The 21,855-nt window shown below is 42.5% G+C and overlaps 1 long non-coding RNA gene across 5 annotated transcripts in view; it reads right to left on the minus strand.

Moving 5' to 3' along the window:
- LOC120638856 overlaps nt 1-21,855 on the minus strand; it is a 110,348-nt gene that overhangs the window by 68,030 nt on the left and 20,463 nt on the right. For all 5 annotated transcript variants that reach the window (XR_005660862.1, XR_005660861.1, XR_005660863.1 and 2 more), the window contains exon 3: nt 14,317-14,509. This is a non-coding gene — a long non-coding RNA (uncharacterized LOC120638856). The remainder of the gene's footprint in view (nt 1-14,316; nt 14,510-21,855) is intronic.

Below are 21,855 nucleotides of genomic sequence, written 5' to 3' on the forward strand. Positions count from 1 at the left end.
AAAATTAGCCACTTGTGCACCCAACTCCCTCAGAAAGACTCGACTTATATGCTGTTATATTTTTCACTACTTTTCAGGACTAGTATTATTAGCATTTATTAAGCACCCCCTGTGCTAGATGCTTGGGAAGTACAGGATAGTCAAGTGACATGTTCCTTTCCCACAAGAAGGTCACACTTCCATGGGAGAGACAAACAAAAATATTTACAACACTGTCACGGTAAATTTTTGAGCCCACATGTATACATGAGGGCTGAGAAAGATGTAAACTGATTAATAAGTGCTAGAAATGGATGAAGGTATGATATGACTCAGAAGTCTGGCAAGTGAACCATTTCTCTTGGAGGTCTCAAACATTGTTAAAGAATCAGGGAAAATTAACTGGACAACTCAGAGAAGTAGTGTGACTTAGTGGAAATCATATTTGACCTGGACTCTAATCCTGGCTCCCCCACTTGCCTGCTACATGGCCTTGGGGTCGTCATATAACTTCACTTTGCCTCAACTTCCTTATCCGTAAAATGGGGATTCAGTACACAGGCTGTTGTGGAGAAAAATGCTAGATAATTTTTTTTTTTTTACATCCCTTCACCCATTCTTGGCTATCGACATTCTGGGATTGCTGGATTCCTGTTAATTGACCAGGTCGACTTGGGCCTTATCTATGATGATGGGTCAAATCTTTTCATTCATTAGCTGAATCCCCTAGTAGACTCCAACGAGCTTAGTGACAGAGAAGTGACAGACAACCCCATAGCACTTTTGTACCTATCTTTATATATTACAAATTACTTATTTATCCTTATTAAAGTCTGTGTCCCGCTCTAGACTGTAAGCTTTTTATGGCCAGGGAATGTGCCTGCTAATTCTGTTGTATAATAGTCTTCCAAGCACTTAGTACAGTCCCCTGCATATAGGAAGTGCTCAATAAATACCACTAATTGATCGGCTGAAGCATGCAGGCAGGAATATCTTTCCCACCTAATTTCTGAATCTGTTTCTACCAGGTTAAAGAGGTTCACGCATCCTAGTGCTTTTTTCACAGCCCTAACGTGATTTGTTGTCCAGTACAGTTTTGTGGTGATTGAGAATGCTGTGTTGAATGTTTCATGTTGGGCTCAAGTCAACTAGGCAAAATTGCATAAGACTACTTTCCTGTGCGGGCTTCCCAATTTACCTGTGGAGAAGTAAAACTGCCAGCCGCTACCACGCTCTCCAGTCCCTAGGACAGTGCTCTGCACAGAATAAATGCTCTCCAGTGACTAGTACAGTGCTCCTCACAGAATAAATGCTCAACAATTACTTGGATTCATTGCCTGATTGATTGGCAAGTGCTGAGACATTCTATTTCAGTGAGATTGATGAGGTAATACCAGAAATCCTGGAGTAAGCTTAGATGAGGGTCCAAGTACCTGTACTAAAATTACTTTTGTTTTGTTGGTATGACCGATCACATTTAATGATAGGTGCTTAGCACGAACCTTTTGCAGCTAGAATTTACAGCAAAATTAATATTTTTCAACAAACCTAGGAGAGCCTGCCCCTAATCAATACGTTTAATAAAGGCAGCACATAGAGGAATCTCAAAATCCTTTCATTTCTAATCTCATATTTTGGAAAATTGGCTTGATCCCAATTGGGCACTGCAAAATAGATCAACATTTTTTCAAGGTATTCCAATTTTGAAAAGGATGGGTGATTTGTTTATAAAAACATTCAGTTCCATCATTCAGTTTAAATACCGATGATTTCAAATCTCTTATGGTGCTTGTGTGGCATGTGGGGCAAGACTGAGAGTAGAAGGCAGAAGGCAGGAAGGCAGAAGGGTTTCTCTCCAAGGCTCTTTTGACCTATTATCCCAAGGCAGGGTTGCCAATGACCATAAATTCGTGGTGCTGCCCATTTACAAATGATGTGGACAAAGGAGACCTTGAAACTACTTTTTGTCTTGGATTATGTTGCTACCAGAGGTGAAAATGGGGTCTTGGACTAATATATCCATATCAAAGAGCCCCAGATGTATTAATTTCATCCTCAATTCACTGGATAATTAGATAACTTTTTGCTAGTTTGAACTCTATCTGAAGAGGTGAAGGATTAGAATATTTCATGCAAATCGTTTAGATAATTCAGGTTAAGACAGGAGACTGTAAGGTCCCTGTGGGCAGGGATAAATGGCTCAGACTATTGAATCGGACTCTCCCCGTGCCCATTACAGTGCTCTGCACACAGTAAGTGCTCAATAAATAGCATTGATTGATACAGAAATTCATTTTAGAGGCAAATGGGATTTTTAGACCAGAATTTGCAAAGTCTCCAAAACCAGGATTGAGCCTATTCTGGGCCATGTTAAATCCCATCTGGATGAGTGTTGGGAAGAAAGACCAGCATGCAGACAAATCTTTGCAGGAATATCTAGTTTCCTAGGTAGCCTGGAAGAAAAAAACAGTTTTTTTCATATACTGGACTGTAGCCACCTCTTGGGAAAAGCATAACACCTGTTTCACAGTCTCAACGCCACCCTAAGGAGGATCAAGTGCAGAAGCTAAAGAAAGATGTCATTTTCAGTTGAAACTAGGAGTGACATTTGTGGGCAGAAGAGAAGGATTCAAATTAGTCTGTTGCATTAATTAGCAAACCCACTCTTAAGAACTGGAAAATGGAATCCTTCATGTCCAACAGGAGACAGTACTGGCCTTCAGTATAGTGTCTGGGGAAATAAGTGAAGGCCTGGGAGTGAAGAAACTGGGATTCTAATTTCCGTTTTGCCACTGCCCTCTTGTGCGATCTTGGGTAAATCATCCGCTGGCTTTGGCCCCCAGTTCCCTTATCCGTAAAACCAGGATAGTAAGAATGGCTTCTCCCTAGTTCACAGAGATGTGATGAGGATAAAATGAGTTCACTGATGTGAAAACACTTTGGAAAAAACAAAATGCTACACTGAAAAGAAAGGTGTCTTTATTATGAAAAAAATAATCAGAGGGAGACAGGAATAATGGAAGTGTATTTAACTTGCTTCTATTGAGTTAATAGTGTAATTATTTGTGGACCCTAAATATGTTGTTTTAGAAGAGTGATTCCAGTTGAAGATTTTACTGTGAGAATTGCACAGAAAATAACAAGTGAAAGGTAATTGAGGCAGACCTTATAGGTGACTAATCCTGTTAGTTTTCGTTCTTAATGATATATCAAGGCACTGAATGCCAGTGCTTGAGGACAGTTCATCCCAAAGGATTGGCTGTTTCTTCTCTTTAGTGCAGAGATAATAATAATGATGAAGGTAATGGTTGAGCTCTCGCTATCCGCCAAGCACTGTTCTAAGTGCTGGGATAGATACAAGGTTATCAGGTTGTCCCACTTGGGGCTCACAGTCTTGATCCACATTTTACAGATGAGGTAACTGAAGCATAGAGAAGTGAAGTGACTTGCTCAAAGTCACACAAAGACAAGTGGAGGAGCAAGGATTAGAACCCACAACCTCTGACTCCCAAGCCCGGGCTCTTTACTGAGCCACGCTGCTTCTCTGTACTACTTGAGGGCAGGGATCACATCTACAAATTCAATTATATTCTCCCAAGTGCTTTATTGCAGTGCTCTGCACACAGTAAGGGCTCAACAAATACTATTCATTTATGGGTTGTGAAATTGACACATTTGGCAACCTGATTTCCTAGGCTAGTGGTTTGGAGCACAAGGAGGATAATGTTAAGGCTGATATTTTTAACATGAAAAGACAAAACCAGAATTGTTTGGAACATGCAGTCCTTAATAGTCATGTCAGACAGGTGAATCATCCAGCTCCTGTGAGCATGTTCAGGGGAGCTGATGAAAGAAAATACACTTAACTGTGTCTTAGAAGATTCACCTCAGGTCAAGCTTTCTCTTCCTGATCCTACCAAGAAATGGACAGAAACAACTATTTCTGTCCAATGAAATCTAACTAGATTGCTATTTCCTGATAAGAAATTGAATGCAAAGCTTGGGCAATCATTCTTTGGGTCTTTCTGCAAATGCCCTCTTTTGCCAATAATGGGGGAGAAAAACAAATGGCAATTAGGTGGCCAGATTTCCCAGAAATCACATTTACAATCGAGGTTCATGAAGAGGTAGTTTCATTCATCTCAGACTAAAGTTTGTTAGGCTGCCACTAGTGTTAAGCCATTTCAGATTTCTTTCCCTCTCTCCTCACTTCTGTTTAGCCTGAATAACGGTGGTTTTGGTCTCTCTTCTCAGCTACATTGTATTCTTTGAGTCTCAGTTAATGGCCGAGATATTTCCTAATGAGTCCATTGCCTCCCTTACCTGTGATTTATTTTTAATGTCTGTCACCCCTGTTAGACTATAAGCTCCTTAGGGATCATTTCCACCCACTGTATCATATTCTCTCAAGCACTCAGTACAGTCCTTTGCACAAAATAAGCACCACTAATTTATTGATGGATTACGGAGAACCAAACACAAACCACAGTATGGAAGATCCAATTTAGAAACCAAGGAGTTTTTTCTCATGGTAGAGAATACTTCGGCTTCCTACTTATTCATCATTTCCTTTTTTTTTCCCGAAATAAAGGAAAATTACCATGGATACCCAGCTCTGTTTTCATTACTTGGGTTTTTCTAGAATTCAGTGCTCCTCAGGCACAGTGCATTATGTGCCCATCCAAATTTCATCTTGCTAGTTGTGCCATTCATCATCAATCAGTTAGTACTTACTGTAAGCAGAGCACAGTAGTAAGCACCTGGGAGAGTATAATACAACAGAGTTGGTAGCCCCTTCCCCTAAGGAGCTTATAGTCTAATGTGCTCTTCTCAGTCACCAGGAGATTGTGCGACTGACAGCTACCCTACCCCTCCCAAACAATCAGTGGCATTGATCACATTCTTATTTTGAGCGGAGTTTAATGAGCACAATTATTCACTTGCCTTTATTGCTTATCAGGACTCACTTTTTTTAAAAATCTTTTATTCATCCATTTACCTCTGCTCCAAGAAGGCTTGCCTGACTAATCGCTCAACCTGTTTTCTCTTCCTACTGCATCGCTTCACACTCTTGAGTCGGTACCTCCAAGCCCATAGAAACTCACTCCTGCCCCCCGCCTCCACTATTGTATATATTTTTATATTTTGGTTGCTTTCCCTACCTCTATTTATTTTAACGTCTGTCTCCCTTGTTAGACTGTAAGATGATTTAAGGCAGGAATCAGCTCTAATAACTCTATTTTGCTCTTGCAAGCACAGTACATACGATAGTTACCTGCATACAATAAGTGCTCAAAAATTACATATCCATCTGCAATTTATTTCAGTGTCTGTTTCCCCCTTTTAGTTTGTTCTCTCCTAGTTAGCAGAGTTCACGTCTACCTGCAGCATTATACCGTTCTGTCCCAATTGCTTAGTACAGTGCACAGAGTAAGCAGTCAATAAGTGCCGCTGGTTGATTGAATGGTTAGTTCATCTACTTACCTTTCCCGACTCAGCAAAGGTTTCAAAGGCAAAGATTGTATCTAAGCTCATTGTGGGTAAGGAATTGTCTGTTATATTATTGTGTTCTGTTCTCCCAAGCGCATAGTACAGTGCCCTGAATAAAAAAAGTGCTCAATAAATGCGATTGATTGGCTTTTCTAGGTGCCCCAAATGCCTAGTAAATGATCTCAGTAAAAACCAGTGATGAGGAAGGGCAGAAGTATTGAATGTATCCAGTTTTCTTATTTACTAATACTATTCTGCAGACAGCAACCGGATAAAAGAAACTCCATCCCTTCACCCGTCTCAACCACTTCCCCTTTGATGGACTCATGGTGACTCTGCCCATTGTTTTGAAGGACTGTGTGACTCTAAGTGAGATTCTTGGGCTCATTTCCTCAGAATGAATCATTGAGAACAATTGATAGTGAAGAACCTAAGATCCACTACAAAAATGAAATTGTGAGAGGTCTAGAGAAATTTCCTACTACAGACTACCACGATCCTACTACGACTACTAAACAGCTAGAACTATTACATTTCCTACTAAACCCAGCCTGTACACTTCGCTCCTCTAAATGCCAATCTGCTCACTGTATTTGGATTTCATCTCTCTCATCACCGACCCCTCGCTTATGCCCTGCCTCTGTCTTGGGACACTCTCCCTCTTCATATCTGACAGATGTTCACTCTCCCCATCTTCATAGTCTTATTAAAACCACATCTCCTGCAAAAGGTCTTCCCTGACTAAAGCCTCATTTCCTCTTTTCCCACTCTCTTCTGTGTCACCCTGGCACTTGGATTTGCACCCTTTATTCACCCCTCTCAGCCCCATAGCACTTATGTCCATATCTGTAATTCATTTATATCAATGTCTGTCTCCCTTCTTAAACTGTAAGCTCATTGAAGTCAGGGAATGTGCCTATCCCTCTGTTATTTTGTACTCTCCCAAGTGCTCGGTACGGTGCTCTTCACGAGGTAAGCATTCAACAAATATGATTGATTGCCAACCCTAAAATATACGATCAAACATTCATTCTCATTCAATCGTATTTATTGAATGCTTACTGTGTGCAGAGCACTGTCCCAAGCTCTTGGGAGAGTACAGTATAACAATAAAGACACATAATAATAATAATGTTGGTATTTGTTAAGCGCTTACTCTGTGCAGAGCACTGTTCTAAGCGCTGGGGGAGATACAGGGGAATCAGGTTGTCCCATGTGGGGCTCACAGTCTTAATCCCCATTTTACAGATGAGGTAACTGAGGCACAGAGAAGTTAAGTGACTTGCCCACAGTCACACAGCTGACAAGTGGCAGATCTGGGATTCGAACCCATGACCTCCGACTCCCAAGCCCGGGCTCTTTCCACTGAGCCACACATACAAGGAAATGGAGTTGATTCAGGCCTGAATCCCTGGAAGATTAATCAGAATATTCTCATATTGAATTTGCATGAAAAGGCCTCCATTTGTTAATAGTACATGCCACAAAAATCAGGATCGATTCTTCGGGGAAGGAAGGAAGGAAGAAAGAAAAATGTTGGGATGTTTTAGCTGGAAATTGTGGAAAAGGTAATATTATGCTGCCATCTGGTGTCAATAAGATATATGACGGGACGATCTTTTCCCAAGCCCTGGGCAGGATCACGAAATCTGGATTCCCCCAAAGACAGTCCCCGCCACCCGTGTTAAATAGAGAGTGGAAATCATTATGGGACAGTTCAAGTAAAAAAAAAAAAAAAGAAATTCCACTTTCGTTATTTATTAAGCATCTGATCTGTGTAAAGCGCCAGGGTAGATATCCAAAGCACTGGTGTGGATACAAGAGGACCAGAATCGGTGCTGGGGGAAAAAAAAGAAAAAGAGACACCATACATGAAATAAATCAGGATACAGATAAATAAGATTTTTAATGAATGATGAAATACAACATATGTAGGGAAACAGTGTGGCCTAGTGGAAAGAGCCCTGACCTGGAAATCAGAGGAGCCGGTTTCTTATCGGCAGTTTACCACTCTTTTTGTTTGTTTTAACTGGTATGGGTTAAGCACTTAGTACGTGCCAGGGACTACTAAATACTGGGGTAGAAACAAGATTTCACAGGTTTCACAGTCTTAATCCCCATTTTACAGATGAAGTAACTGAAGCACAGAGAGGTGAAGTAACCTACCCAAGGTCACACAGCAGAGAGTGGTGGAGCTGGGATCAGAACCCCGGTCCTCTGACTCCCAGGCCCGGGTCTTTTCCACTAGGCCACACTGCTTCTGCTGTGTGCTACTGTTTGCCAGCTTGCCAGCTGTGTTACTTTGGGCAAGGCATTTGTCATCTCTGTGCCTCAGTTTCCTCAACTGTAAAATGGGGGTTCATTGGGATCAAAGCTCTCCATCACCTTTCCCTCTCCTACCTCACCTCCCTTCTCTCCTTCTCCAGCCCTGCCCGCACACTCCACTCCTCTGCTGCCGCTAACCTTCTCACTGTGCCTCGTTTTCGCCGGTCCCACCGTTGACCCCTGGCCCCTGTCCTTCCTCTGGCCTGGAATGCCCTCTCTCCTCACAACCGCCAAACTAACTCTCTTCCCCTCTTCAAAGCCCTACTGAGAGCTCACCTCCTCCAGGAGGCCTTCCCAGACTGAGCTTTCCCTTTCCCCCTGCCCTCCTTCCCTCCCCTTTCCCCCTACTCCCTCCCTCTGCTCTACCCCCTTCCCCTCCCCACAGCACTTGTGTATATATGCACATATTTATTATTCTATTTCATTAATGATGTGTATATACCTATAATTCTATTTATTTATTTTGATGCCATTGATGCCTGTCTACTTGTTTTGTTTTGTCGTCTGTCTCCCCCTTCTAGACTGTGAGCCTGTTGTTGGGTAGGGAATGTCTCCGTCTGTTCCCAAATTGTACTTTCCAAGCGCTTAGTACAGTGCTCTGCACACAGGGAGCGCTCAATAAATAAGATTGAATCGAATGAATGAAAGATAGCATAGATTCAGGTTTAAGAAGCAGTCCAAACCCATAAGCAAATGCACAATTCCTTTTTTATGTTATTTGTTAACTGCTTACTATGTGTAAGATAGTGTAATAAGTGTTGGGGTAGATTCAAGATAATCAGGTTGGACACAGTCCCATTCTACAGAGGGCTTCTAGCATTAATCCCCATTTTGCAGGTGAGGTACCTGAGGCACAGAAAACTCAAAGTGATTTGTCCCAGTTCACTCAACAGACAATAATAGTAATCATCATCATCATCATAATGATAATAATAGTTGTGGTATCTGTTAAGAGCTTACTATATGCCAGACACTGTACTAAGCACTGGGGCAGATACAGGCAAAACATGTTGGACACCGTCCCTCTCCCACGTGGGGCTCACAGTCTCAATCCTATTTTACAGATTAGGTAACTGAAGCACAGAGAAGTGAAGTGACTTGTCCAAGGTCACAGTGCAGACAAGCATTAGAGCCAGAATTGGAACTTAAGACATTCTGATTCCCAGGCCCATGCTCTATCCACTTCGCCATAATGTTTCTCCAGCGGTGGGGTCAGGATCAGAACAACAGGTCCTCCGACTTTCAGGCTTGGGCTTTCCATTAGGCCTCTTCATTCTCTGAACAAATGATCTCAAATCCCCTTCGTTCGGAACCCTGAGGAGATCCAAGTCCCGATGCTCCTATGGTGCGTATGTTTGTCCTTGTGTTATATTTTCATTTCAGCTTTCCAGATGTGAGCACTCCTCCTCTCACTCTTACACTGCGAGCCCTGTGGGTAATAGCTCACCTTTGTACTTGTTTCCCAGTGCTCAGTAAAGCGCTTAGCACATAGTACCTACTCCAGAGGACACAGTACCTACTCCAGACCCTGTATCTCCCTCCTACACACTTTATTTCTATCCCCACCGCTTTTTATACATATGGAAATTCATTTGCCTATCTGAACTGTTCAACTCTTTATTAGTATTTACCCCAGTGCTAAGCACAGGGGTGAGAACCAGGTGGGTGCTTAATGAATACCAAAATCATCTGAATGACCACAAATGCAAGAGAAGCAGCACTGCCAAGTGGAAAAAGCTTAGGCCTGGGAGTTGGGAGACCTGAGTTCTAACCCAGCTCCACCACTTGCCCGCCGCACGACCGCTGGCAAGTCACTTAACTCCTCTGTGCCTCAGTTTCCTTATCTGTAAAGGGGTGAAATGCCTGCTCTCCCTCCCCCTTTAGACGGTGAGACAGGGACTCTGTAGGACCTGATTATCTACTATCTATCCCAGAGCTTAGTGTGTGTAAGCACAGTCAGGGATTTGACTTGGGATGTGCAGTGATGGTCAGTGACGGTGGCTACCAGGATGATGTTTCCCCGGATATGGCTGGAGACCCCTGCATTAGAAAGGGCAGAAAATGGAAATGCTAGCCAGAATACGACAGATGCCTCTAAATGAAGAGAGGACTCGCTCAGGCTTTTCGGTTTGGGAAGCAGCATTGCGTAGTGAATAGCACACAGGCCTGGGAGGCCGAAGGTCGTGGGTTCTAATCCGGTCTCTGTCGCTTGCCTGCTCTGTGACCTTAGGCAAATCACTTCACTTCTTTGAGCCTCAGTTACCCCACTTGTAAAATGGGGATTGGGACTGCGAGCCCCGCTCGGGAAGGAATTGTGCCCAACCCGATTTGCTTGTATCCAATTCATCACTTAGTACAGTGCCTGGCACATCGAAAGTGCGATGCAAATACCATAATAAATGTTATTAGTAATAAAAAAAGGAAACAGTTCTCATTATCCTCCTATTTCATGCTACCAATAGCTTTTTCATGCCAGAAAGGATATTAGTACAACTTACCATGTTCACTAGAGTAAGAGGAACGGCTTGGTTTGGTGTAAAGGGCATAGATCTAGAAGTCAAAAGACCTAGGTTCTAATCCCTGCTTTGCCTCGTGCCTTCTGCGTCAACCTGAGCAAGTCACTTAACTTCTCTCCTGCTTAGATTAAGAGTCTGACGTGGGACAGGGACTCTGACCGACCTGATCATCCTGCATCTTCCCCAGTGCTTAGAATGGTGTTTGACACAAGGTAAGTGCTTAAATATCACAATTAATAGAACCTATGCTTCTCTATTTCTCCTGGCTGGAGGTCAAATCATGGCAGGATTTGAATGGAGCAGATTACATACCCTACTGTCTGGACTACTTAAGCAATTTTTTTTTTTAAATAGTGGATTCAGTTCTATTTTACTTAGCGCTTTTTCCAGCTTTTAGTTATTTGTCTCAGTCAATTTGAGAGTGATGAGAGGCAATTTAAAAGTGCATAAACAAAAGTGCTTCTCAGTACTCATGGAGTCCAAAACGGTTTTTCTTGCTTGGAAAATTGGCAATCAAAATAATTTGTTGTTGTGTTAAAGACATTTTGGTACTTTGGAGCAGAAAAATAAATAATCATAAATATAATAGATAAATTACTTATACCATGCTATGTAATGGTAAAGGATATATTATATGTAAAATAAATACAAATATAATACATGTTTTCAAGTTTCAGGTCCTTTTCTTTACCTCGTTCTTTCTTTAGAGATTTTCACTCACATCCCCCTGACTCTTAAGGATGAAAAGGTTCAAAAACCATAACTCAGCCAACCTCTTTCACTGGGAAAAAGTTCTTTGCTCTTGCAAAATTGCAATCTGTCCCGGACCCCCAAGGAGGTGGAGAAATCTTAGAGTACTGCTTTTTCTGAGAGCTCGGTTACTTCCCTAACATATCTTTGCAAAGGGTATTTGGGTATTTCCCTCTAAGCCACTAAATACAGGACTTTAGAAGGAGAGGAAAGCATTCAATTCTTTCTTTGCATGAGACATGTGTCCTGTTCTCTGAAATGTTTCCAGTTTCCGTTAGCTTGTGGCGTTTTTTTTCTTTTTCATGGTCTCAGGCCATTTCCTGATTGTCAGGAGAAGACATTGTGGTTGAACTGCAGGACACATGTCAGCAATGGTCCAAAACCAGTCAGCAATGGACAAAAGGATCTTTGTGCTAAATGAATGCTGACTCAGCGAGTTTTCGTCCTGTTGTTTGGACCGATGCTCTCTAGCCCCTTCTTTCATAAACAGCCGAGGACACCGCCAAACCTTGAAAATAATTCTGCGATTTGTCATCCTAGTATTAACATAATTTTACAACATGAAACGTCACCACAGACTAGTTCACATTTTCACTTGATCAATCAAGTCCTCTTTTTTTTCCCACCCCACAGCGCTTCTACATATCCATAATTTATTTTGATGTCTGTCTCCCCCTCTAGACTGTAAACTTCTTGTAGTCAGGGAACCTGTCTACCATCTCTGTTATGTTGTTTAGTATAGTGCCTGACACATTGTAAGTGCTTTACAAATACCAAAATAATCATTATTAATAATCATAAATAAGAATCAGCCCTCTTTACCCTCATTCCTATTTCATGCTACCAATATCTCTTTCATGCCATAAAGGTTATTAGTACAGCTTGCCATGATTACTAGAGTAAGAATAAGAGGATCGGCTTGGCTCGGTGAGAAGAGTACGAGCTTGGGAGTCAAAGGATCTGGGTTCTAATGTCGGCTCTGCCTCATGCCTGCTGCGTGAACCTGGGCAAGTCACTCAGCTTCTCTCCTACTTAGATTACGCTTACTTACGATTATCCCAGTCGCTCAATACACCGCTCTTCACAGTAAGCGTTCAGTAAACGATTGAGTCAATCAATCAACTTATCATTTGGTGCTGGATATTTAAGTAACATTGCATGCTTTGAATCAGTAAAGTTTAACGGTTTAACGGCTGGATAACTGGGGATATTCACACGGCAACTGAAGGATTCTAGATCAGTGTGTAAAAGAGAGAAAACCTATGAATTGATTATCTTCCATGAACACACGCAGAGGAAAGATAATAGAATTCAGACTCTGACACTAGATGGCAGTTTAGTCACACCCCAAAAGTAATTCCCATTTTTCCCTCACATACTTTTGGAAGTAATATTTTCAAAGGGAACCGTTAAACATACCCTTCACTCCTTAAATGTGGAATTGGCCATAATTGTATGCAACTGCCCAACGACTGTCACACTGTAGTGGTGAAAGTAAATCGGTGGGTACATCAACAGAGTAAAATACCGACTGCTTGAAACTAAAGATTCACAGAACTGTTAACTGATTAAAATGATACATCTCAGACTGCAAGTTCATTTCATTCGAAAGCATTTGGGGATTCAGAAAGCCCATTCAACTGGCGACTGGGGCCGTGGAAGATACGATTTAATACAAAGGGGATGTCGAATGAGAGGTACTAGGAAATGTAATTTCCAGACACGTTTCATACTAAAAAAAAAATCTGGTGGGAAAACCATTGGGAAGCCCATATTCCTGCGTATTCGTCTCCCTTCCTTTGGTCTAGACAGCCTGGCCCTCACAGAATTAACCCTCGGGAACATGCAGAAAGCTTTTCTGGAGGTAGTGTATCTAGGGAAATGGGACATAACTGTCTCTCCATTGACTCTGTGCCCTATCTGTCAAGCGGGGATTCAAAACCTGTTCTTTCTCCTACTTAGACTGTGAGCCCAGTGTGGGGCAAGGCCTGTGTCTGACGTGATCATCCAGCTTCTTCCCCAGTGCTTAGAAGAGCGCTTGATACACCATATGTTCCTAAGACAGACCGAGATTAATAAAATCTATGCTTCTCTACACCATCTGGTTGGAGGTCAAATCATGGCGGGATTTGAATGAAGCAGATTATATACCAAGCCCTACTGTACTGTCTTTTCACAGAAGGAAAAAAAAAGAGTGGATTCAGTTAATAATAACGATAGTAATGCGTTGAGAGTATGGAATGTGCCTGTTTCTTTTTATATTGTACTCTCCCAAGCGCTTAGTACAGTGCTTTGTGTGTCTCTGTTAAGTGCTACGTGCCAGACTCCGTAAGCACTGGGGTACATTTAAGGTAATCGGGTTAGACACCGGCATGTCCTGGAGCTTGACTGACCTAGGAGGAGAGGGTCTTTTGGGTCACATAATAATAATGATAGTAATGTAATACCAACAAATAGTTAAGCACTAAGTACGTGCCAGGCACCGTTCTAAGTGCTGGGGTAGATACAAGATGATAGGGTTGGACACAGATCCTGTCCCAAACAGTGCTCACATTTTTAATACCCAGTTTACAGATGAGGGAACTGAGGCAGAGAGAAATCAGGTGACTTGCCCAAGGTCACACAACAGGCAAGTGGCAGAGGCGGGATTAGAACCTATGATCTTCTGACTACCAGGTACATGTGACATCACAAACAATAATCAGGATAATAATGCACTGTATTCTTCCAAGCACTTACTACTGTTCCCTGCACACAGTAAGCACCCAGAGATACCATTGACTGACCGAATAATAGAAATAATAGGATTGATTAAGCACTTACAATGTGCCAAGCATGGGATAGAAAAGATAGCCACATCTGACAGTCTGAATCCCACCTAATGAGAACAATAATGGTATTTATTTCCCACTTACTATGCACCAGGCACTGAACTAAGCACTGGGGTGGATACAAGCAAATCGGGTTGGACACTTTCCCTGTCCCACCTGGGGCTCATCTCATTACCCATTTTACAGACGGGATAACTGAGGCCCAGAGAAGTGAAGCGACTTGCCTGCAGCCTCTCAGCAGACAAGTGGAGGAGCCGGGATTCAAACCTATGGCCTTCTGACTCTCAGGCCCGGGGTCTATCCACTAGGTCACGCTGCTTCTCTACGAGGCCATGTTGCTAGTTTTGAAGGGGAGAGAGAGCAGGTCATTTATCTGCATTTTTACAGATGAGGAAACAGAGGTGCAGAGCAGAAGAGTGACTTACCCAAGGCCAAAAAGCAGGCAAATGGGAGAGGCAGAATAAGATCAAGGAGTCTTGGCTTCCAGTAGGATGCTCTTTACACTAGGCCCCGCCACCTCGCTCAGCGACTCAAGTCAAGTTGAAGCTCTGAATTGCTCCAGCGAGGAAGTGTGTCACCACCTGGTCCAGATGGCCCAGTGAGTTTGTTTTTATTTGTCTGAATAAATAAAACAGAAAAATAAATACATAAAACAGATGTTGGGATGTGGGTGGTACTTTGGGTACTCCTCATTCCAGAAAAAAACCGTAAATCTCCGGTGAGATTTCACCCACCAACCCTCCTTCAGTCATTACACAAAATGAGATCGTGGCCCTGAGGAGTACCAGGAAGATGGAATAAATCAGAACCTCGATCCAAGAGAGGGTTGAAGTCATTTGAGGAGGCAGTGTGGTCTAAATTGCTTGGATGGGGAGAACTGGATCCTACTCCCATTTCTGTCACTGCCTGGTTTTACCACCTTGATCATGTCACAAACTCTCCCAGCCCCAGTTTCCTCCTCTGTAAAATGGGGAGAAAAGAGATTGTCCATCTCATGTGGGACAGAGGCTGTGTCCAGTCTGATGACCTTCTTTCTACCCTAGCACTTAGTACATGGTGAGCGCTTAATTAAACGGTCGAAATAAAAATGTCGTGCCATAAAACACAAGGATGACAAAGGAAAATAGGGTGTCAGTATGATATTGACCCTGATTAGGGGAACTACAACTGCCATTCTGTTTGTAGAACTCACACAGAAGCTTCCAAAGTGCACAGCCTCACAGAAACTCTATTTTGCTGTGACTCAGAGAAGCTGCATTGTTCAGTGGAAAAAGCGTGTGCTTAGAAGTCAGAAGATCCTAGGTTCTAATCCTGGTTCTGCCAGTTGTCTGACTTGCCCAGTCACACATCAGCAATTAACTTCTCTGTGACTCAGTTATCTCATCTATAAAATGGGGATAAAGACTGTGAGCCCCACGTGGGACAGGAACTGTGTCCACCTGATTATTTTGTATCTACCCCAGGGTTTAATATGGTGCTTGGCACATAGTAAGGGCTTACCAAATATCATTTAAAAAAAAAGACAGCCCACCTTCAGGGATTGTCCTTCCTAATTCTTTTCAGTCTCTCTACCTCACTAGACTTGGAGTACGAGTTGTACCTCCTGCAGAAGACATAAGAACCATTCCCCAATCTATCAGAATCAGAGTCTCATGTAAATTAGGAGGCCCAAGAAAGTCAGGTTGCTAATACATAGTTTTTTTGAAACTGGTATTTGTGAAACTCTTTGTGCCAAGCCCTGTACCATCTGCTCAGGTAGATACATCATCACCCCATCACATGGAGTGATGATCTTGTGTTTGTTTCTTGTTGCACTACACTCTCCCAAGTGCTCAGTACAGTGCTCTTCACACAGCAAGCGCTCAATAACTACGACTGACGTGGTTCTTTCTTTGGGTTTCTCCGGCATGGCCTAGTGCATAGAGCATGGGCCTGGGAGTCAAAAAGGTGCTGGGTTCTAATCCCAGCTCCACCACTTGTCTGCTGTATGACTCTGGGCAGGTCACTTCACTTCTCTGGGCCCCAGTTCCCCCATCTGTAAAATGGGGATGAAGACTGTGAGCCCAGTGAGGGTCAGGGACTGGGTCCAACCTGATTATCTTGTATCTACCCCAAGGCTTAGAACAGTGATTGACACATAGTAGGTGCTTGACAAATACCATTATCATCATTATCTTTTGGTTGTGGGGATGTGGGTCATACCCAGCACTTGGAATAATGTTTGGCAAATAGTAAGCACTTATCAAATACCATAATTATTACTAATTATTATTATTACCTCGTGGAGAGGGAGCCCCCAAAGTGAAACAAGATGATGAATGTGCATTCGTAGCTGCAGCGATTCGTTTCCAAAGGGGTAACGCTAACAAAACCTCAAGGCGGGTTTCTCTCGGGCACGCTCCCTTCCCCCGCCCGCCCCGCAACCGGACCATTCCCCGCACCCCCCTCCCACTCCTTCACGACACAGTGGGGCTACAGAGTCAGCACATCACTCCAGTCAGGCGTGAAGAAGGTCTGTTCGCCCTCGTGCTTTCAGGCAGGGTGGTCGTCTGTGCGGAGAGCTTAAAGCAAACAAGGGGCTGCCAGATGTGGGAGCCTTTCCGGTTCACTTGGGGATCCTCGAGTCAGTTGCCCTGGCGTATCTGCGCCCCTGAACTCTGCCAGGGCAGCCCAAGAGCCCCAAATCTTTCTGGGTACCAGAAAATGGGGGACACCGTGTCACATCCCTGCTCAGAGCCACGAATGCAAACCTGAGCACTGTTGGAAAAATCAGCGGAAGCCGGTCCCCTCAATCGATCAATTGTATTTATTGAGTGCTTACTATGTGCAGAGCACTGTACTAAGCACCTGGGAGAGTCCGATATAACAATATAAGAGAATTGGTAGATACGTTCCTTGCCCACAACGATCTAACAGTCCAAGATGGAGGCTAACTTCTAGACTGTGAGCTCACTGTGGGCAGGGCCTGTCCTTGTTTAATGTTGTGTTGTTCTTTCCCAAGCACTTAGTAGGGGGCTCTGCACACAGTAAGGGTTTAATAAATACGATTGAATGATTGATTGAATGAATGAAAAGAACCTGGTGAACAATTTATAAAGAACCTTTCCCTGTGCCTAGAGATATCATTGACAGTGATAATAACGACTGTAACTGTGGTAACTGTTACGTGCTTACTACGTGTCAAGCCCCATATTAAACGGCGAGGAAGATTCAGTAATAGTAATAACTGTGGCTATTTTAATATGTACCAGGCACTGCACTAAGCAATGGGAGGATAAAAATAAACAAGATAATCAAATCAGATTCAGTCCACGAACTGCACACAGTCCTCTCTGCCCCTAATGTTCGGAGGTTTTTAAATTGAGTTCAGTGGCTAACTCAATCAATGGAATTTATTGAGTGCTTATTGTGTGCAGAGCACTGTACTAAGCACTTGGGAGAGTACAGTTAACACTACAACAGACACATTCCCTGCCTACAGTGAGCTTTCAGTCTACAGGGGAATACAGACATTAATCTAAAAAAATAAATTACAGGTATTTGCATAAGTGCTGTGGGGCTGGGAGGGGGGAATGAATAAAGGGAGCAAGTCAGGAAGATGCAGAAAGGTGTGGAAGTAAAGGGAAAGTGTGTTAGGTAAGAAAGGCCTTTTGGAGAAGACGTGCCTTCGATTAGGCTTTGAAAGAGAAGGAGAGTCATTGTCTGTAAATGCTTAACAAATACCTTAAAGAAAGGTCTCCTGCCTCACTGTCTTTTGGCCTTTCCTGCAGACTACCATTTTAGCCAAAAGCTGCAGTGAAAACCAAAAGGCAAGTATTCCATTTGAAGATGATAACGCACAGATACCAGACTGCAGAATCGGCTGCAAAGAGGAACTTCTCTTGGGCAGAACAAGCCCTTCCCCAAACTACAGTATGATGACTGCAGTGGGTTAAGTCAGCTCAAGCACTGATCAAATTGATTTTCAATACGCTTCTGAGTAAGAGTACTGAACTATCAATGAGGAATGGTATAGATGAACATCAGATTCCTTTGATTGGCGAGCTGCGCTGACATGATTTCCCTGTTTCATACGCAAAGCAACGTGTCCCCATGGTTTTCACCAAGGAGTGAAAACCAGAGTTTAAGTTCCTGGGAATTGGGGCCATTTTTGCAATCGTGGAGGGGAGAGTGGAATGCAATTCTAATTCTTCATATTAAACTCATTTGAAAGGAATCATGAGCTCATTTAGCAGTGTTTGCCTTCGATCTCCAACTCAGTATTCTGCACTCTTTGAAGGTGGAAATCTTTGTCACTTGTCCATAAGTAATGCAGTCAAATGCTCTTTTCCACACACTCCCTCCCACCGGGAGTCTGGTTACTCAAATCTCAAGACCACTAAATCATTCCACTTTTGACCTGGGTTGGATGCAGTTCAAACTCTGTTTTATAGCCTCTACAATCCGCTAGTTCTCCAAAAGGCAAATGTGCACTTTTCAGTTTTAATGTTTTCCATACTGGAGGGTCGTCCCTAAGTTCTCCAGGCAATATGCTTCTTCCCTGAAAGCAGCCATCAACTTTCCCCCAGTAGGACATGGTCATCTGGTGCACTGGAAATATTAGAGTTTACCCAAATCGCTGTCACAGAAGCTCATTTACTCCCTCTGCCTTCTGTATTGCCCTTGCACTTGGATCTCTACCTTTAATTCACCCCACCCTCAGTCCCCCAGGACTTAGATATTGAAATGAAATATGGAGATGTATCTATCTCCCCCTTCTAGACTGTGAGCTCCTTGTGGGTAGGGAATATGACTACCAATTTATTTCCCAGTGAATATGATGGTAGATGATAATGATGGTTATGGTACTTATTCAGTGCTTACTATGTGTCAAGCATTGCTCTAAGCACTGGGATAGATACAAGAAATTCAGGTTGGACAAAATCCCTGTCCCACATAGGCATCACAGTCTTAATCCCCATTTTACAGGAGGTAACTTAGGCCCAGAGAAGTGAAGGGACTTGCCCAAGATCACACAGCAGACAGGAGGCAGAGCTGGAATTAGAACCCAGATGCTTCTGACTCCCAGGCCCGTGCTTTATCCAAGAAGCCATAGTTCTTCTGTAATTGATTTATTTAAACTGAAAGGGGCTAATATTATAGAATATAATAACAGATATTATTATATTACATACATATAATATATATGTATTGGGCCATAATGGACTACAAAAGGCCACACAGTCCAAGTCCCTGCCACCCAAATGATCTAAGGAAGATGGCTATTTCTAAAGCTCTCTAGTTATGGATGGAGGTCTTGGATATGTTTTTTAAGTGCTCAGTATGTGCAAGCACTGTTTTAAGCACTGGGGTAGATATAAGGCAATCAAAACAGGCACAGTCCCTGTCCCATACAAGGCTCAAAATCAAAGTAGGAGGGAGAACAGGTATTGAATCCTCATTTTTCAGATGAGGAAACCGAGGCACAGAGAAGTTAAGTGACTGTCCCAAAGGTCACACAGCAGGTAAGTGATAGACCCAGGATTAGAAACCAGGTCCTCTGACTCCTAGGCCTGGGCTATTTCCACTAGACCATGCTGCTTCTCATTTTAATTTCTCATTGTAGCCTTAATTTTTTTTTTAATCACAGTCTGAGCTGTGAGGCAGGGTAGTCTAGTGGAAAGAGCCCAGGGCTGGAAGTCAAGAGGCTTGGGTACTAATCCCAGCCTCCGCCTCTGGCTGGTTTATGTGACCTTGGACAAATAACATAGCCTCTTTGGGCCTCAGTTATCTGATGTGTAAAATGGAAATAAAAATGCCTGGCTTTTCCAACCTCATAGGGATGTAGCATGAATGTATCAATAAAATCAATCAGTCATATTGATTGAGCACTTACTGTGCGCACACTACACTAAAAGCTTGGGAGAGTACACTATAACAGAGTTGGGAGACACATTCCTTGCCCACAATGAGCTTATAGTCTTGATGCAAAAGCACTTGGAAAAAATTAAAAGTGCTGTACAAAAATAAAGATACTATGATTATCACCCTTAGAGAAAGGAGATCTTTTTTCATCTCACCTACCTCTTTCCTTTTGCCTTTTTAATTGAATCCCTCTTATTCAATTATATTACAGACATAGGATAGAACTGCTCACCATAGTTGAAATCAGTAAAGCCAGACTGTAAAAACAATTCCTCCACTTTTTTCCCCTTAGGTCCTGCTTTGCATTCTCTCATCATTTTGTTGCTCTTCTTTGGATCTTATATCAGATCTGGATATGGCTTCAAAACTGCTGTCAAGAATACTTTTTTTTTTAACTATTTAAATGGTCTTCATTAGCCTCCTTTTCACAACCTGAAAGCTAACGATTTTTTACTCAAAAGGAGGGAGGAGAAATGAGCTGATTCGTGGCTCTTACTCTCCATTTTAATTAAAAATAAGGATTTGCCCCCACTCTTATTCCTTTTAGATCAAGCCTCATTTCTTTGAAGCCAGAGACATGCTGGTCTGTGCTGATTCCCCCGTCTGATTTGTTTCATATATTCCGAATGGAAACTCTTGCTACAGTTTAATTTGGAATACACTGCCAACAGATGGGACTTGGAAAATGTATTTTAATTTTTATCTTGTTTCTCTCCTTCCAAACCATGTCAGCCCTCCATGTGTGACAAGCATAGTAGATCAAGTTTAAGTCAGAAGCATTTGGGTCCAGCCAAAAAGGAACGGTTTTAGCAACAGAAATCCAATTATTCCAGCTAGGTTGAAAAATCTAAACAGATAGCTGATCTATTTACAGGGAAAATGTTTTTCAATATGTGTCTCCCCGCACCAAGCCTTATTTGCATTCAGAGCTGTAAGGCAGGGGAGAATTTTCCAAGATCGTGACTTGAGTTGAAATCTTAGAAGTTTAAAGACGGTAAATGACCAGATGTCAAAACAAAGGTGAGTAGGAAAATCTCCATCCTTGAGGCTATTCCGCTTTACAGAAAGAAAAAAAAAAGCAGAATTTCTGCTAGATGATTCTCCTCCAAATGAAGCTGCCCCACACTCAAAACAACATAAAAGTTAACTTTCGTTTCTAACTGGATGTTCAGTTTTTGCTGTACATCATTTTCTGGCTGTTGCTTCTCCCTCAGCTTTCTGTGAATCATTTTCTTTATCTAGATAACGAACTGGTTACACACACAAATGAGGTCAGTGAATTTGACCCTTGGTTCAATACGAAATGCCTAATAAAAGCTAGTGTCCCAACACCTGGATGGGTGCATTCTTTCAAAAAAAGTTTCTCTCTAGCTCACGGAGAAGATAATTTATTGCTTCATAAGGCTCAGTCCAAGTGTTAGTTCCTGAGATAGCGATTATAAAGAGGGAGAGAAGAGAGAGAGAGTGTGTGTGTGTGAGTCTGTGTATCCCTTGTCTCCACAACAGTGAAGGGAAAGGAAGCCAAACACCTGCAAAATTCAGAGACAGGAAGCTAGTGCAGGGCTTTTTTTTTTTCCCTCAAAGGCCAAGTGTCATCTTTGTAAAATTGCTTCTGCTTGCAGACTATCTGTGAGGTCAGACTTCAATAACAGTAACAACATTCCCCGTTCACTCTGAAGCGCTCGAGCTTTTTTGGAAAAGAAATCAAAGTAATTACTAATAAAAGGGGTTGAATTGATCAAGATTATTTTTCTTTCAAGTACCTCAGTTTCTAAAGCATAAAAAGCGGATCCAGATTTCATATCTGTGATGAGGTTGAGCTTGAATCTAATAATAATAGTAACAATAATCTACTAGATTGTAAACTCCTTGAAGGCAGGGATTAGGTTTAACGACTCTATTTTATTATCCTCTCCTAAATGCTTAGTACTGAGCTCCGCACACAGTAAGTGTTCACTAAATGCAGCTGATTAATACATGAGGTATTTCTTAAGGACTTTCTCCGTGCCGAGCACAAAGTGCAGAACACTATACTTACCGGTCTCAGAACCTTCCACAGG

This window comes from Ornithorhynchus anatinus, chromosome 15 (assembly GCF_004115215.2).
Source record: "Ornithorhynchus anatinus isolate Pmale09 chromosome 15, mOrnAna1.pri.v4, whole genome shotgun sequence".
Lineage (NCBI taxonomy): Eukaryota > Metazoa > Chordata > Mammalia > Monotremata > Ornithorhynchidae > Ornithorhynchus > Ornithorhynchus anatinus.